Genomic DNA, 15163 nt, shown 5'->3' with positions numbered 1-15163 from the left:
CCTGGAGTCGACTGAGTTTAGCAGGGAATGTGAAGAAAAAAATAGATTGTTGCCTAAACAGTTATGAAAGATTGATTACAATAATATTGATAAATAGCATTTAAATGTATATAAACATATTAAATTTAAAAGAATAACATAGTAGGTAAAAAATAAAGAAAAAACAACAACCCACTTAAATCTGTTTTTCGTTTGTTTTGTTTGTTTTGTTGATTCAAGACGAACAGATTAAATCAATTCAAGGATTTGTTGATTAAATCTGTTCTTAAAACAAAACCAACTACAGTAAGCACTTTAACACACACACACACACACAAACACACACACACACACATAGTAACTGTATGTTGTGTACTTGTAGATTTTTTATTGTACATTCTTGTCCAGTGCTATTTTCCTCTTCTGACCCTCCTATTCTGTTTGATCTTTCCTGTAGTGTAAACATTTTACTGCATATTATACTGTGTAAGGTTGTGTACGTGACAAATAAAAATAAAAGTTACATTTTTACCTGAATTAGTTTACAACAATAATAATAATAATAATTTAAATAAACGTCTCAAAAAGGGAACCGATTCGTTGGAGAATCATTGCTAAGAATTCGGCTCAATCTGGCAACCCGGACCGGCAGCAGCCGTTTCTCTGCCCGAGTTTCATTCATTCGTTTCTCCGGTCGGAACGGCAGCGCGCGGAGCCGCACGTGAAAGTGACACAGTCGGGACTGCACTGCGTGAGCTGGTCTTCATCATCATCATCATCATCAGCAGCAGCAGCAACATCTTCTTCATTACATCCTCATCCTCCTCTTCATCCTCCTCCTGGTCGCGCGGGTGAAGGTGCAGGTGCAGGTAAGCCCGTCTCCGCTCTCCGCACGCGCAGCCGCGTTACATTGTAATTAATAATTACGTCAGGCGCGTTTGATGTTTGCGGTGTTTATACGGTTTAATGTTTATTAAAGAACACACACACACACACACACACACCTGCGCTTTTATCAGTGTTGACTGAACACCTGAGGTGTAACACTAACACACACACTTACACTAACACACTAACACTAACACACTTACACTAGCACACTAACACACTAAACACTAACACACTTACACACTTACACACTAGCACACTAACACTAGCACACTAACACTAAACACTAACACTAAACACCTCCAGTCTGTAATTAACACCTTACTGAGTTTAATGAGCGCGCGGGCGAGACACACACACACACACACACACACACACACACCCCACCGGACGTTTAACGGCTCGTGGTGTTAATGAGCATCAGCTGTAATAAATGAGCTCGTGACCAGTGTTGAGATTGTAGTATTGAGATGATGCGGTGCAGAAATATTGGCACCCTTCATAAAAAGCAGCTACATTTTCTAGGGACGCGTCAAGATGTTATTGTTAAACATGTTTTTGTAAACAAAGTTTTCCTTTGATTTTCCACAACAGTCCAGATTCCAAGCTAAACTGAGAGACTGACGGACACTCGTCCTCTTTCTCTAGTGCTCAACAAAGATCACCTACATTTACATTTAGACATTTGGCTGAAGCTCTTGTCCAGAGCATCGTACACAAGTGCTGTGAAGTTTCCATCATTGGATAGATCCTTACACTGGTTATGATGGTTACTAACTAAGCACCATCAGTCACATGCACTGTTTTTTTTTTTTTTTTTTTCAAATATCTAAGAGAGATGAATTTTTAGAGACATGTAGATTTAGTTGTCACTGTGGAGGACGGTGGACTGCTCCTCCATGCAGAACAGTTGCAGGTCATTGTGAGGTTCTTGATGTTCTCCTGTGAGGTTTTCCTTTGAGTTTCCACTCAGTCTAGAGACGGAGAGAGCCTTGATTTTCTGTTCCTGCACCATTTCTTTGTTGATTTTTTTAACATGTGCTTCAAGTCATTGCCTTTTAGGAGATAGGTTCAGCCTCCTGGCAGATTTCCCGGTAATGTTCTCGTACTGAGTGGAACCCATCATGCCACTGACCTTAAAAACAGCCCCAGCTTTTTTTCTCATTTCTCCCCTCATGTGGTTTTGCCCACATTGATGGATGACAAAAGGACTTTCCCTGTGTGTTACCTTATGTTTATACTCCATTGAAACAGGAAATGGTTACAGAAGACAAGCGAGTTCATAGACACTTAAAGCAACAGCAAGTAACATTTTCCCCCAAAGACACAAATTGCTCTGGTTTTATGCATAGAATTCTTCAAAAGTGCCAATATTTTGCCACATATGTTTTGAATGTCTGTTTGGATTCTCAGTCATCCAGTACATGGTTGTCTCAAAGGTGCTGTTCAGTGGTGACTGGACCCCTCAAGGAGTGATAAAAGAGCTGCACTGTAGGTCACCGCTCACCCCAAACACACACACACACACACACACACAGAGCTCACAGAGCTCACAGGTTACCATTAGGGTGTGAACCTGACACTCCAAGTCTCTGAGGAACGCTTTCAGATCAGAGGGAAAACATCTGCAAAAAAAAATACAAAATTTAAGCAAATCCAGCTGTTAGTCGTCTGATTGTGTCGAATTTAAATTTTGTAAAGTGTTTTGCTGGAAGTGTTGAGGCGCAAGAAAATCATCGTCAAAAATCCAAAACAAAACAAAGATCACACCATGCTAAAGAATTCTGTCGATCTTTTCGAGTTGAAATGAACATCAGGAGCTGCGTTTACATTGTTAAAACATTATCGTGTACGTAAGTGACAGTAGTGAGTTGATAGTGTAAATCTGAACAGTAGCGTTTTTAAAAATGCTGCATTGTGTAAAAAAAAAAATAATAATCCAAACTCTGGAATTAAAATAAAAAATATTTTGTTGTTATTAACACAGGCAGTGCTTCATTTTTAGTGTTGAACTTAAATGTGTTAATGAAAATCACAACGTCCAGGAATCGAATCGAATTGAGTCAAAAGTCCACCTGCGATACCACACAGCTGTACTGGGTTCGGTGTGTCGGGGCGCGTGTGTCGGGGCGCGTGTGTCGGGGCGCGTGTCAGAGTGTGTGTCTCTGCATTGGATAGTACATTGAAGATGCTCTAACAATAAACCTGTGATGGAAGAAAGCATTCACGTTCTGCTCACGTCATTACACAACGTAATCCAGAAATCAGCTCGAGCAGAAAACACGCTCGCCGAACAACACACACATTCTCCACATGAGATTGCTTTTGTGTTTTGTTACCGTATCTTTCGGTGTCCTGTGGGTTTTCTGTCCTACTACTGGTGAATTTTACACAAGCACTGTAGAAGAAGCTTGAAGGAGAACTTCGTACAATCGGCACGTTTACATGGACCCTAATATTCGAAATAAAACTGCATCATGAACGCTTTAATAATCTGTTCTGTAGGTGAGTATTAGCCAAGTAAACACCTGATTTGATGGTTTCTCTCTCTTAACCCGTCAGATTCAATCTATTCGTCCTGCGCATGATTTGCTTTACATTGAGAAAACGTTACTGAAGGTCCTGTGATGAATTTTCTGAGATGAAATATTGCTTCCAGTTCCAAACTCCATGAGAGTACGTAGTTTGTGTATATAAACACCCATCTTATCAGATCCGCCTAGATGTGAACAGTCAGGGTGGAATCTGTAATCAGAAAGATTTCAATCAGATTGAAGAAATATCATCCGTGTAAATGCAGCTCCCGCCGTTCTTCTCAACTCGAACGGATCCAAAGAACCTTTAACATCCCTGACGACAAAATCGAGCTGAAAACCTCACAGTGTAAACCTGGAGTGTTCGGGTTCGTCAGAGCCCCGCGAACACGCCGGTGTGGGGTTGTTATACAGAGTGAAAAGGACTTCTTCTTAAACAAATGAGGCTCATTAAACTTTTAGCTAAATGAAGTGCGCGCTTATTTGTGTCTCTCGTGAGTGCACTGAGTCGGCAGCTTCTGCCTCGCGGGAGTTTATGATCCTCCTCGTCCTGGTTTATTGAGATCCAGAAAGAGCTTGAGTCTTTTTTATACGTCTATGTACAGTAGTCTCAATGATTTCCTTTCATTAGGTGTGTGTGTGAGTGAGAGAGAGAGAGAGAGAGAGAGAGAGAGATGGCTAAGGTCGATAGGGCTGTGATGGACGTCTCTTCTTTTGTCTAAAGCTGTTTTTCTCTTCATTAAGGCAGCAGAGGAAGTTATTCAGCCTGGCGAGTCTCTGTGGACACATTCAAGCTCGGGGGGGGGGGTGTTGGGGGGGGGTTGATGAAGATCACCTGGTGCAGGCGGTTGAAATGAGGACATAAGCTGCCTGTGTCCAAAAATAAGTCGCCATTTTTGGTTTAAATGAGCAAATAGCATCTGATTGGATAATTTCTTCTCGTTTCCTGAACATCCATATGGGAGGACAAATCCCACAGTCCAAAAGATCTCAAATGAGTGTCCTGCATCAAGCAAAGACAACGACTTAGGAGATGAAGCTGAAATGAGTGGAGTTGGGTAAGAACTGTCTGACACTTTATTAAAAGCCTAAAGGACAGACCTGAACCTCAACTTCACAGAAGAAACCTCCTGAGCGAGTGTAAAGGGAGATCAATAATATTTGGTGTTTGTATAAGTTGCTTGGTTAAATAAAATTCTGTAGGAACCAGAAATCTGTTTGATATTGACAGTAAGAGCATTCACACACATGAATGAAGGACATGAAGCGATGCTCCCATCATGCATAGTGTCCACTGTACAAGCCTCTGGAGACAGTGTTATGATCTGGGGTTGATGAGTTACTCAGGTCGAGACTCAGTAACGTTATGGGGCAATAAAATGAAGTCAGCTGACCACCTGAATGTCCTGAACCACCAGAGGATCACATCTATGGAGGGTTTCATCTTCTTCCCTGATGGTGTGCACCATACTCCAGGTGTGACTTGTTTTTATCAGGTAGTGTAAAGGAACATGCGGTGAGGTGTATGATACGGGTGATGAAGATGACAATCACACCAATGATTATGTGGGTAATAATAACAATTACTACAGTCACTGTAAGCTGCTGCTGATGACGATGACTTTGATGATAATGCTGATAACAGTTATACTGGGGGGTCCTGATCAAACACCATCACTGCTTCTGCTGCACACTGCTGATGACGAAGCCGTAGCTAAATGTTTTTGAAAGTTACCGTATGTTGAAGTCGTTGTACCAGAGTTAGCGAACTCTCACGCTCTCTAGCTAATAACAAGCTAACTGAGAAGACCTTCTGTCCTCCCTGGCGGCCTAACCTATCTCTGTGTGTGTGTGTGTGTGTGTGTGTGTGTGTGTGTGGAGACACAAACTCTCGGGAGAAACTTCCTGAATCAGCGGCAGTGACAAGTGCAGAGGGACAGTCACTTCCTGTCACATCGTGCACCAGGATATGGAATGGGCGGGGCTTATAGCGGTTACCATGGTTACGTTATAGTTTGTCTGTAGTTCTACGTCTGTCCCTGTGACAGTTACCGAGCCTTTGTTAAGCCCCACCCACTTTGATTTACAATGTTTTATTTATCAGAGAACAGCACGTCGTGGTGTGGAACGTGCCGTTGCCACGGAAACCACAACCTATTAGCTTCTGTACACCTCAGTCAGCAAACTGCACGACACAGGTTATATATATATATATAAATATAAAAAAACATATAAGATGCAGAAAAATGGCAACTTACTGGCACCAGCATTGTGTGTGTGTGTGTGTGTGTGTGTGTGTGTGTGGGAAGAGGAGAACACGGATGGGTGGAGAGTGTTGACAGCTCCCAGCTTTGTGTCGACTTTTTGAGCAGATGGCAATTTTGGCAGAACTCATTTTGCAAACGCTGGCATAAAACACACACACACACACACACACACACACAGAAAGCAGCATAATTGTGATTGTAAATATGAGTGCATTAGTTAGTGTCATTTTCAGAGCGAATGTGTGAGCAGAAAGACAGAGAAAAGGAGAGGGAGAGAGGGATAGAGAGAGAGAGGGATAGAGAGAGAGAGAGGGATAGAGAGAGAAAGGGAGAGCAGGAGAGAGAGGGATAGAGAGAGAGAGGGATAGAGGGAGAGAGGGATAGAGAGAGAGAGGGATAGAGAGAGAGAGGGATAGAGGGAGAGAGGGATAGAGGGAGAGAGGGATAGAGAGAGATAGAGAGAGGAAGAGAGGGAGAGAGAGAGAGAGAGATAGAGAGAGGGAGAGAGAGAGAGAGAGATAGAGAGAGGAAGAGAGGGAGAGAGAGAGAGACGGGGATAGAGAGAGAGACGGCGCTAGAGGATAAAAGGTCTTGGGTGTAAATGTCAGTAGAGATTTGGTGATATTCTGCATTGAGACGCCTGGACTTATGATCAGCATCTGTGTGTTTAATTAACACTCTTCATTCATATATGCAGGACACGTGTGTGTGTGTGTGTGTGTGTTGGTGGGGGGGGGGGGGGGTCATAAAGAGCTGAATGGGGTGTATTTCTTCTGGCTCTGCATCTGATTAAAGATGACATTCACCTAAAAGTCATGCTTAATAACTACACCACCGTGTCTCTCTCTCTTTCTGTCTGTCTCTGTCTCTCTCTCTTTCTGTCTGTCTCTGTCTCTCTGTCTCTGTCTGTCTCTGTCTCTCTCTCTATGTCTCTCTGCCTGTCTCTGTCTCTCTCTGCCTGTCTCTCTCTGTCTCTCTCTTTGTTTTTTTCAGAGAAATTTTTTCCCACATATTATTTATGCCTTTGTACATAGCAGTGAACCCCTGAGTGTGTGTGTGTGTGTGTGTGTGTGTGTGTGTGTGTGTGTGTGTGTTTGACCCATTTCTGGCCCCTCCGGCCCGTAAGCCGATCCTCTAATCATCCTCATTTATTCGGCTGGACGCGCGGAAACACCGGGTGTTTGTCTCGACTAAGTCTTGACTGAAATTGAATTTGCCGTGTGTGTGTGCGTGAGTCCTCGGGTAGAGTCAGACTTCTTTTCTTTCGGTCTAGTCGGCAGTTTCTGTCACTAAGATGAAGTGTCCTTGATTCAAACACTTTGGAGGAATGACACACACACACACACGCACACACACAGAGAAGGCAAATTCAATTTCATTGCATTTCTCAAGATTTATATCTGTGTAAAAAAGGACAGTGCTCTTTTCCTGTCAGTGGGGCTTACGAGTGGAGTTGGTGAGGACAGACGGCGCTTACACTGTGTGTGTGTGTGTGTGTGTGTGTGCGTTTGCCTCGAGCAGCTGTGGTGTGCTTTCTCCCTCTCGGATATGACAGCTGTTGTTCCTCGGAGGATCTTGTCGTGTGTTTTTTCGGCTCCAGATGCTTTCTGTCAGAATCAGCCCGAGGTCGGAACGTCTGGAGCGACTCTGGGACTCTGCAGCTTGTCTTTATTCTGTTTCAGAGCGAGTGTGTCCTGCCTGCAGTCGCACCAAGAGTTGCTGTTTTTTACTGTGTGTGTTGCGTGAGCGCCGAAGGCTGAGTGTCACTACAGCGTTGTTTATCACTTACACACCACCCCGTGCACGCTGTGTGTTCCATCCTCAGAAACAGACGCCGCCCAGTCGTACGCTCACATGACGATGTGTCACTGCGAATAAAACCGGACTAATGAAACTAATATGAACATGTTGGCCTGTCTTAAATCGTACTGAATCAGACTCGCACACGGAAACTGCGGTTAGGAGTCGAGACGCTCCTGCGTGTGTAGACACGGGAATCGGCCGAGACGCTCTACACACGCTCCACAGACCCCGCCCCCGGCTTCGACCTGGAAGTCGAACATAATGTGTAACAGCAGACGAAGCCACTAGCAGTACGGCGATGTCGTCTGCCTTCAGATAAACACCAGAACCACGAGGGATAGCTTGCAGCTCATCTGTGCATAAAATAAAGTGTACAGCCCACAGGAAACATACAGCTCTGTAAAGTTGTCCACAGCGCTATCTGTTGTATAGAAGGATAGACACTGTAGTGCACCAGATACCAGTTTTTATTATTATAATAATTATATACAATATTTAAGTGTTTAAGTATAAAATGTCTTGTTATTTCAACCTGGGGTGCGGGAGAAATGAGTCGGCCTCACCGGTACAAGACTTACTTTGTCGGACTTAAGAACAAATCCAACTTATGAACATGCTCCCAGAACTAAGATACTAATACGATTGGCTATAGATAGTATATATAGACAGTATATTGCAGTACAGTGGAACCTTGGATTGCCAGCATAATTTATTTCAGAAGCGTGCTTGTATCAAAACACTCAAAGTTCCCCCAAAAGAAATTATGGAAACTCTGATGATTCGTTCCACAAACCAAAAATATTCATAAAAAAATAATTAATACAAAATATAAAGTGAAAATAAAACAAATTAACCTGCACCTTACCTTTGAAGGTAATCAAAGGTAAACGATTTCCCCCCCGCAGGTTTGTGTGCACATTATGACATCGGTTCCGATCCTGGCCTAACCCTTACCCTAACCCATCGGTTCCGATCCGTACTTACACAACCGTATACAGTAGGTGGCGGTAAAGACGTAGTTGTTTTTTTCTGCGGTCCAAATGGAGAAAGAAGAAGAAACCACTTGGGTCATGAACTGTGTGACACCCGTTAATGCTCTGTGTGAATGTTTTTATTTTTGTGACAAAAACGGCACTATAAACAACATTCCTACTGACACATCTATCGCGCAGCTCAGAGGGTAAAATAAGGGTGAAAGTTGTCCTACACAAACACAAACCAAAAGATGCTTTTTAAGTGGAAACACATGTGGTCTCAGTGTTATAGTAAACAGTACACATGTGCACGGATGTTGACTATACAAGTGGCACAGGGGAGACGATTACCCACAATTCTGCAGGGCGATAGAAGAACCGTTGGCTCAGTTGTGATAACGAGACGCTGGAGCTAAATAAACTACTTTTGGATTTTATGCGAATAATTGTGCTTAAAGCTGAAGGTTATGATGTATAAAAATAGAAGTATAGAACACACACACACACACACACAGAAGCTGATGACGGTTAGGAAACAGCACTGTGAATAAACCCAGTAGATTTCTTTGTTTTAATTAGTCACCTGCAGAGTAGAGGAGGTCAGTCCATCCGACTCAGGACGAGACAGAGAGACAGAGAGAGAGAGACAGAGAGAGAGAGACAGAGACTTAAACAGAGTGGGACAGAGACGCAGATGTAGAGAAGAGAGAGTCTGTTTTAGTCTGTTTGATTTATTTGCTCTAATTCATGTCGCTGTTTCTGTTTGATTTAATAATTTGTTAGCGGACGCACAGGAGCGCACACACACACACTCACACACACACGCACTCACACCCACACTGTTGTCTTGAAGTGTCTTAGTGAAGTAACAAGAGAAAAAGAGAGGGAGATATAATGAAAAATAAAAGCACAAGGGTGCATGAGATAGAAAACCGAGAGAGAGAGAAAGAGAGACGGATTGAGAGAGAAAGAGATGGAGAGAGTGATGAATGGCAGTAATAAACCTGAGAGAGACAGAGACAGAGGTCAGTGTGTTGTCCATAAACCATGTGTAAGCCTGAGGTGTGTGTTTGTGTGTGTGTGACAGAGAGAGAGAGAGAAATTTAATGTGTGTGTGTGTGTGTGTGTGTGTGTGTTCGCCTGTCCCTTGCTCGTGGCAGTTTTATTGTGGCTCTAATGGACAAAGTTGGAGACGGGCAGCATCTGTGAAGCTCTGAGCCGAGACTCTGTGTTGATTAATACCATTTCTACATCCAGTTTTCTGCCATTGAGCACACACTACAGAAAACACCATCAAACACCACACCACTCACTCAACACACCACTCACTCAACACACCACTCACTCAACACACCACTCGCGCTCAACACACCACTCACGCTCAACACTCCACTCACACTCAACACTCACTCAACACCACTCGCGCTCAACACACCACTCGCGCTCAACACACCACTCGCGTTCAACACACCACTCGCACTCAACACCACTTAACACCACTTAACCCCACTCACACTCAACACCACTTAACCCCACTCACACTCAACACCACTTAACCCCACTGACACTCCACTCGCGCTCAACACTCCACTCGCGCTCAACACTCCACTCACACTCCACACTCACTCAACACCACTTAACACCACTCACACAACACACCACTCACACAACACACCACTCACACAACACACCACTCAACACCACTTAACCCCACTCACACTCAACACCACTTAACCCCACTCAACACACCACTCGCTCAACACTCACTCAACACAACTCACCACTCAACACCACTTACCACTCAACACCACTTAACACCACTCACACAACACACCACTCACACAACACACCACTCAACACCACTTAACCCCACTCACACTCAACACCACTTAACCCCACTCAACACACCACTCGCGCTCAACACACCACTCGCGCTCAACACACCACTCGCGCTCAACACACCACTCGCGCTCAACACACGACTTACACTCAACACCACTCACACAACACACGACTTACACTCAACACTCCACTCACACTCAACACTCCACTCACACTCAACACTCCACTCACACTTAACACCACTCACACAACACACCACTCAACACCACTTAACCCCACTCACACTCAACACTCCACTCACACTCAACACCACTTAACACCACTTAACCCCACTCACACTCAACACCACTTAACCCCACTCACACTCAACACCACTTAACCCCACTCAACACCACTTAACCCCACTCAACACCACTTAACCCCACTCAACACACCACTCGCTCAACACACCACTCGCTCAACACACCACTCAACACCACTCAACACCACTCAACACCACTTAACACCACTCACACAACACACCACTCACACAACACACCACTCACACAACACACCACTCAACACCACTTAACCCCACTCACACTCAACACCACTTAACCCCACTCAACACACCACTCGCGCTCAACACACCACTCGCGCTCAACACACCACTCGCGCTTAACACACCACTCGCGCTCAACACACGACTTACACTCAACACCACTCACACAACACACGACTTACACTCAACACCACTCACACTCAACACTCCATTCCACTCAACACTCCACTCAACACCACTCACACTCAACACCACTTAACACCACTCACACAACACACGACTTACACTCAACACCACTCACACTCAACACTCCATTCCACTCAACACTCCACTCAACACCACTCACACTCAACACCACTTAACACCACTCACACAACACACCACTCAACACCACTTAACCCCACTCACACTCAACACCACTTAACCCCACTCAACACACCACTCGCGCTCAACACACCACTCGCGCTCAACACACCACTCGCGCTCCACACTCCACTCGCGCTCCACACTCAACACTCGCTCAACACTCCACTCACACTCAACACCACTTAACCCCACTCACACTCAACACCACTTAACACCACTCACACAACACACCACTCACACAACACACCACTCAACACCACTTAACCCCACTCACACTCAATACCACTTAACCCCACTCACACTCAACACCACTTAACCCCACTCAACACACCACTCGCGCTCAACACACCACTCGCGCTCAACACACCACTCGCGCTCAACACACGACTTACACTCAACACCACTTACACAACACACGACTTACACTCAACACTCCACTCACACTCAACACTCCACTCACACTCAACACCACTTAACACCACTCACACAACACACCACTCAACACCACTTAACCCCACTCACACTCACCACTCCACTCACACTCAACACCACTTAACACCACTTAACCCCACTCACACTCAACACCACTTAACCCCACTCACACTCAACACCACTTAACCCCACTCAACACCACTTAACCCCACTCAACACACCACTTAACCCCACTCAACACACCACTCGCTCAACACACCACTCGCTCAACACACCACTCGCTCAACACACCACTCAACACCACTCAACACCACTTAACACCACTCACACAACACACCACTCACACAACACACCACTCACACAACACACCACTCAACACCACTTAACCCCACTCACACTCAACACCACTTAACCCCACTCAACACACCACTCGCGCTCAACACACCACTCGCGCTCAACACACCACTCGCGCTCAACACACGACTTACACTCAACACCACTCACACAACACACGACTTACACTCAACACCACTCACACTCAACACTCCATTCCACTCAACACTCCACTCAACACCACTCACACTCAACACCACTTAACACCACTCACACAACACACGACTTACACTCAACACCACTCACACTCAACACTCCATTCCACTCAACACTCCACTCAACACCACTCACACTCAACACCACTTAACACCACTCACACAACACACCACTCAACACCACTTAACCCCACTCACACTCAACACCACTTAACCCCACTCAACACACCACTCGCGCTCAACACACCACTCGCGCTCAACACACCACTCGCGCTCCACACTCCACTCGCGCTCCACACTCAACACTCGCTCAACACTCCACTCACACTCAACACCACTTAACCCCACTCACACTCAACACCACTTAACACCACTCACACAACACACCACTCACACAACACACCACTCAACACCACTTAACCCCACTCACACTCAACACCACTTAACCCCACTCACACTCAACACCACTTAACCCCACTCAACACACCACTCGCGCTCAACACACCACTCGCGCTCAACACACCACTCGCGCTCAACACACCACTCGCGCTCAACACTCAACACTCGCTCAACACTCCACTCACACTCAACACCACTTAACACCACTCACACACCACTCACTCAACACCACTTAACCCCACTCACACTCACCACTCAACACCACTCAACACACCACTCGCGCTCAACACACCACTCAACACCACTTAACCCCACTCACACTCAACACCACTTAACCCCACTCACACTCAACACCACTTAACCCCACTCACACAACACACCACTCACACAACACACCACTCACACAACACACCACTCAACACCACTTAACCCCACTCACACTCAACACCACTTAACCCCACTCACACTCAACACCACTTAACCACACTCAACACCACTTAACCCCACTCACACTCAACACCACTTAACACCACTCACACAACACACCACTCGCACAACACACCACTCAACACCACTTAACCCCACTCACACTCAACACCACTTAACCCCACTCAACACACCACTCGCTCAACACAACACTCAACACACCACTCACACTTAACACCACTTAACACCACTCACACTCAACACACCCCTCACACTTAACACCACTTAACACCACTCACACACAACACACCACTCACACACAACACACCACTCACACACAACACACCACTCACACACAACACACCACTCACACTTAACACCACTTAACACCACTCACACACAACACACCACTCACACACAACACACCACTCACACTCCACACGACTTACACTCAACACACGACTTACACTCAACACACGACTTACACTCAACACACCACTCACACACTCAACACCACTCCACTCAACTCCCTAAACGCAGTGCGGTCGGTGCTGTAAACCTCCACAGACACCAGTGTTAAATCAAAAGTGTTTAAATCTAAGCCTCGGTCACTTTTTCCCGAAAGTATTGGCCCCCTCCCAGTAGCCCCAACCCACCCACCCCCCCAGTGTGGAGCTACGATTTGTGGTTGGGACCCCGGTAAGGGCGAGAGGACGAGGAACACACTGTACATGCAGAGCGATGCGCTTTAGCCTCTCAGTGTGTACAGTAGTAATGTGCATCTATTAGTGCCGTAAAACGCTTTAAGACGCTCCATAATCCTCGTGTAAGACAGAATTAAATATTAAACGTTATTCCTTCATTACTTAAACATCACTCCTGATCTAACTTACGATTAAATATTAATATTAAACATAACGGTTTCATTATTAGTTATTACTGCCTTCTCCTTACACACACGTCTTCACACACACTTTGCAGTCACACAGAGAGATTCTGCAGGATTAGTTATAAATCTGATATGACGTCCTGATAAGCGCGTGTGGAATGCTGCATGTCCTAAGAGTCACAAGAGTTCACAAAACATTCTTTACATAATTGATATTTCAATTATGTAAAATTGATAATTGATGTTGTCTCTCCCACTCACGATACTGTAAACTCGTCTTAACACAGATCTGGTGCTCTGCATTCAATTGATCAATTATGCTAATTCCCCTAATGTCTGCTGATCATGTCAATCAGATTGTAGTCCCCGCCCGTTCCTGTTGTGGAGTACCTGCGCAAAATACTGATCTGATGATCCGTCGTTGATCATCTTTATACATTTTTAACCAGGGTGTTATATATATATACGCCTTATTCCCAAACACAATACAGTTTTTGCGTGCACAAAAATTTTTTTATATCACCTTTTTTTTTTTTTTATAAAAGTTCATATTATATTACGCTTTTAAGTTTTAACCTGCCCACTTTGGCAGACTAACACAAACTTTTTTTTATCCATGGACACTATGGACAAATACATGCACATCTACACTCACATCTACACTACATGTTTACGTTTACATTCCGGACCATTGCACAAAGACACTTTAATAATGGCACCTTAATAAGACACTTTTTTATGCATATTTGCACATCATCTTTCTTTCAACAAATCTCAAAATTTCTTAAATGTTTTATTGTACAGTATATTTCTATTTTTATTTCTATTTTTATCCTAGTTAAATGTAATTTTCCTATCGTATTTCTTTTATTCATATTTATTTCTTATTATAAGCTTTAATTCTCTTTTTAAGGTCACCGGCGGTTGTGTAAGCCTTTCACTACATATCGTACTGTGTATGATGATAAGAAAAAAAGCACAAACAATATCTAGAACTTACTAGTACTAGTACTTATCTAGTACTAGAACTCATTCTGTAGCTCATTATGTACTATATAAACAGTACTATGTTATCTATGTTTTCCCCAAAAATATATATATACAGTATATAGTACCCCTCCAGAACACATGTTTTCCTGCCCAAGATAATAAAAAGTAGCCATATTATTATTATTATTATCATTATTATTATTATTATTATTATTATTATTATTAGTGGTGCTTGTGAAGCTTATGCAGGAATATTAAAACAATATATATTATTCCTCTGTACAA

At 44.2% G+C, this 15163-nt stretch overlaps 1 protein-coding gene across 2 annotated transcripts in view; it reads left to right on the top strand.

The window, feature by feature from the left end:
- The window catches only part of LOC128511287 (plexin-A2-like), a 74476-nt gene that overhangs the window by 562 nt on the left and 58751 nt on the right, over positions 1 to 15163 (top strand). For both annotated transcript variants that reach the window (XM_053484066.1, XM_053484065.1), the window contains exon 2: positions 686 to 848. The gene's annotated coding sequence lies outside the window, so the exon portion shown is untranslated. The remainder of the gene's footprint in view (positions 1 to 685; positions 849 to 15163) is intronic.

Source organism: Clarias gariepinus, chromosome 23 (assembly GCF_024256425.1).
Source record: "Clarias gariepinus isolate MV-2021 ecotype Netherlands chromosome 23, CGAR_prim_01v2, whole genome shotgun sequence".
Taxonomy (NCBI): domain Eukaryota; kingdom Metazoa; phylum Chordata; class Actinopteri; order Siluriformes; family Clariidae; genus Clarias; species Clarias gariepinus.
Note: the sequence above shows the minus strand (reverse complement) of the source record. Positions and strands in the feature narration are given on the sequence as shown.